The sequence below is a fragment of the Phoca vitulina genome, unplaced genomic scaffold, assembly GCF_004348235.1.
Source record: "Phoca vitulina isolate PV1807 unplaced genomic scaffold, GSC_HSeal_1.0 scaffold34, whole genome shotgun sequence".
Classification (NCBI taxonomy): Eukaryota; Metazoa; Chordata; class Mammalia; order Carnivora; family Phocidae; genus Phoca; species Phoca vitulina.
In genome coordinates, this window is record NW_022589737.1 from 13754086 (window position 1) to 13758507 (window position 4422).

Genomic DNA, 4422 nt, shown 5'->3' on the forward strand with positions numbered 1-4422 from the left:
ATTCATCTGTCGAAGGACATCATAATTTAAAACGTATCTGATCCCACTGGCTGCTCTGAAACAGCAACGTTGCGTTGTTTCCAGTCCACCTCCTTGCTCACTGCAACCACCTCCACTGTAGACTCCGGCAGCTTCATCATCGAAGTCCTCCAAATCCCGCTTTCCTTTTAATCTGCTACATTGAATTACTGGATTGTCCCATCATGTCAGACACAGCCGTGGACACCAGCTCTGAAATCACCACCAAGGACTTACAGGAGAAAAAGGAAGTTGTGCAGGGGTGAGAATGGAAGAGACATGCATGCTGATGGGAATGCTCAAGAGGAAAATGGGGAGCAGAAGGCTGACAAAAAGGAAGATGAAGAAGAGGAAGAAGGGAGGAGCAAACGGAGGAAGAATAAGAGAAGGAAGGCGATGGTGAGGAAGAGGGTAGAGAGGAAGACCAGGAGGCTGAGACAACTACCGGCACACGGGCAGGTGAAGATGATGAGGATAACGATGTCCACACCAAGAAGCAGACTGATGAGGATGACTAGACAGCAAAAAACCGAAAAGTTACACTTAACAAAAACAAACACTTCCGTGACATACTCACCCTCCCCTTCCCATGTCAGAATCTAAATGCAGTCCACCTAGGAATGGACAGACCTGCCCGGCCGCCCCATGTGGCCAGTGCCACGGCAGGGGACACACGCACCCTGCCACCCTAAACCATAATGAGAATCTGCAATGGGGGAGGAAAAAGAACCCAAATTTCCAAGGTCTTGCTCTTTTTCTTAAAAGTACTTTAAAAAGAAAATGTGTTTCTATTTTTTATTTACATTTTGTATCTTCGTACACATTGTTAATGGTCTGCCATTTTTAATTATCTTGGATGACCAAACCAGCCTTCAGAGCATTCTGTCTTGCTTCTTACTTTACTTGTGGTGTGACCATGTTCATTATAACCTCAAATAAGAAGAAGAAGAAAAAAAAACTTGTAAAAAAAGCAAAACCAACAACAAAAAATCTTATTCCGAGCATTCCAGTAAAATTTTTGTATGTACTTAGCTGTACTATAAGTAATTGGTTTGTATGAGATGGTTAAAAAGGCCAAAGATAAAAGGCTTCTTTTTTTCCCCTTTTGTCTATGAAGTTGCTGTTTACTTATTTATTTTTTGGCCTATGATGTATGTGTGAAACCATGGAATTTTATTTTGCTGAGTTGTTCTAATAACAAACAAACAAAATAAAATCTGAATGTTAGTGAGCCCTCTTGTTTAACTATAGACCCCAAAAGTTAAAACCAGAAAGAGACAATACTGCTTAACTTATGCTCTAACTAAAACCCACCGTACTTATTTCTTCTTGCACTTTCTTGAGGCATTGATGAAGGTGTTTTGCAATGACTGGAAATACCACTAGGCCAGAAAAATCCTGATAGCAATAGAATGCCTAGAAGACCACCCCCCACATGACCCCTTCCCTGCCCATGATCATGTGCTGGACACATACAGATCCCCACTCATGACACAAGCTCTCTGCCTACTCTCTAACACATACCCCCTTGAACCTCTCCTTATAAATTTTAGGTCTCCATTATGTAGGTGGAGAGGTTGGTTGTTAAAGCTTGAGACTGCCACCTCCCCCCCAGCAGTGGACACCCAAAATAAATTTCTCCCTTTCTCTTTTTCAAACCTTCATCTCTTGAGTTATTGGTTTCTCTTACAACACGTTTATCATAGTTTGCTCAACAACAGTGTTGGCAAGCCCAGCCAGGAGCTGTGTTTTTGATTTGTCCAGCCCCCTCAAGATTTCCTGTGTTGGGGCAGTTGGCTAGGGCAATGCACCAGGGCTTACACATTTATTTCCTGAGTTAGCAGCTATGATAGATCATTCAGTAACATGAGCATTAATGTCCAAATTTATTTCTTTTCCCAGGAGGGTTCTGAGTATTAAATGTGAGAATAGATGTAAGCATGCTTTAGAAAATTCTAAATAGCTATTCAAATGTAAGCATTGTTAATCACACAATCAAACCCTCAGTTTGTTTCTCAGAGTCCATAGTCTCTCATGGTTCATATCCCCCTCCGATTCCCCCCCCCCTTCATTTTTCCCTTCCTGCTATCTTCTTTTTTTTAAAATATATAATGTGTTATATGTTTCAGAGATACAGGTCTGTGATTCAATAGTCTTACACAATTCAAAGCACTTACCAGAGCACATACCCTCCCCAATGTCTATCACCCAGCCACCCCATCCCTCCCACCCACCAACTCTCCAGCATATATACAATGGAATATTATGCAGCCATCAAAAGGAATGAAATCTTGCCATTTGCAAGGACGTGGATGGGACTGGAGGGTATTATGCTGAGTGAAATAAGTCAATCAGAGAAAGATGTATCATATGATCTCACTGATATGAGGAATTCTTAATCTCAGGAAACAAACTGAGGGTTGCTGGAGTGATCTGTTTTTTTTAACTTTATAAAATATTTATATAATTATGAAGGAAATGCATGCTCAAGATGATGTTTTTGTAAAATAAAGTTGTAGAAAGAAAAATACGAAAAAGTACTTGCCTATTATAATTGTGGTTTATATTCTCCTAGTCTTCCTGATCATTTGTGCTTGTTATATTTTTTTAATTAAGAAAATTATAAGAAGACATTTTAATGAATTACTTAGAATTTCATTATTGATAAATATAAAACATAAATAATACTGGTGATTAATTGGACTTACAAAGTTTTATAATATAGCATATATTATTATAGTCATATTTATTTGTTTATATTTAAATACCTATTTGAAGGGGTGCCTGGGTGGCTCAGTCGTTAAGCACCTGCCTTCGGCTCAGGTCATGATCCCAGGATCCTGGGATCGAGCCCCGCATCGGGCTCCCTGCTCCGCGGGAAACCTGCTTCTCCCTCTCCCAATCCCCTGCTTGTGTTCCTGCTCCTGCTATCTCTCTCTGTCAAATAAATAAATAAAATCTTTAAAAAAATAAATAAATACCTATTTTAATACAGACTTTTTAAAATTTTAATTCCAACATAGTTAACATCCAGTGTTTTATTAGTTTCAGGTATACAATAAAGTGATTTAACAATTCCGTAAATCACCCAGTGTTCATCACAACAAGTGCGCTCCTTTATCCCCAACACCTATTTCACACTTCCCCCTACTCACCTGCCTTCTGGTAACCATCAGTCTATTTTCAATAGTTAAGAGTTTGTTTCTAGGCTTGTCTCTCTCTCTCCCTGTCTCTTTTCCCCTTGTTCTTTGTTTTGTTTCTTAAATGCCACATATGAGTGAAATCATATGGTATTTGTCTTTCTCTCACTCACTTATTTTGCTTAGCATTATACTCTGTGGCTCCATCCCTCTCACTGCAAATGACACAGTTTCATTATTTTATAAGGCTGAATAATATTCCATTGTATATATATGCCAACTCTTCTTTATCCATTCATCCATTGTAAATAATACTGCTGTAAACATAGGGGTGCATGTATCCCTTTGAATTAGTGTTTTTGTATGTTTTGGATAAATACCTGGTAGTGTGATTATTGGATCAGAGAGTAGTTCTATTTTTAATTTTTTGAGGAACCTCCATACTGTTTTCCAGTGGCTGCACTAATTTGCATTTCCACTAACAATGCATGTTTTCCACATCCGTGTCAACACTTGTTTCTTTTGTTGTTGAGTTTAGCCATTATGACCGGTGTGAGGTAATATCTCATTATAGTTCTTTTTAAAAGATTTATTTATTTATTTTAGAAAGAGAATACATGCACAAGCAGGGGGAGGGGAAAAGGGAGAGGGTGAGAATCTCAAGCAGATTCTCTGATGATCTCAGAGCTGACACAGGGCTCAATCTCACTACTCTGAGATCATGATGTGAGCAGAAATCAAGAGTCAATGCTTAACTGACTGAGTCATCAAGACCCTCAATGTAGTTTTGATTTGTATTTTCCTGATAATGAGTGTTGTTGGACATCTTTTGATGTGTCTGTTGGCCATCTGGATGCCTTCTTTGGAGAAACTTCTGTTTCTGTCTTCTGCTCATTTTTAAATTGGATTATTACTATTATTTTTGGTGTTGAATTGTATCAGTTCTGTAAATATTTTGTATACAAACCCTTTATCGGATATGTCATTTGTAAATATCTTCTCCCATTCTGTAGGTTGCTTTTTAGTTTTGTTGATTGTTTCCTTTGTTGTGCAGAAGCTTTGTATTTTGATGTAGTCCCAACATTTTATTTGTGCTTTTGTTTCCCTTGACTAAAGAGAAATATCAAGAAAAATGTTACTACGGCTAATGTCAGAGACAGTATTGCCTATAATCTCTTCTAAAATTTTTATGGTTTCAGGTCTTACATTTAGGCCTTTAATCCATTTTGAATTTATTCTTGTTAATAATATAAGTGGGTGGTCC

The 4422-nt window shown here is 38.2% G+C and overlaps 1 pseudogene; it reads left to right on the plus strand.

Moving 5' to 3' along the window:
• Positions 1–203: 203 nt before the first annotated feature.
• On the plus strand, positions 204–536 carry LOC116645756 (annotated as a pseudogene).
• The last annotated feature ends 3886 nt before the right edge of the window (positions 537–4422 follow it).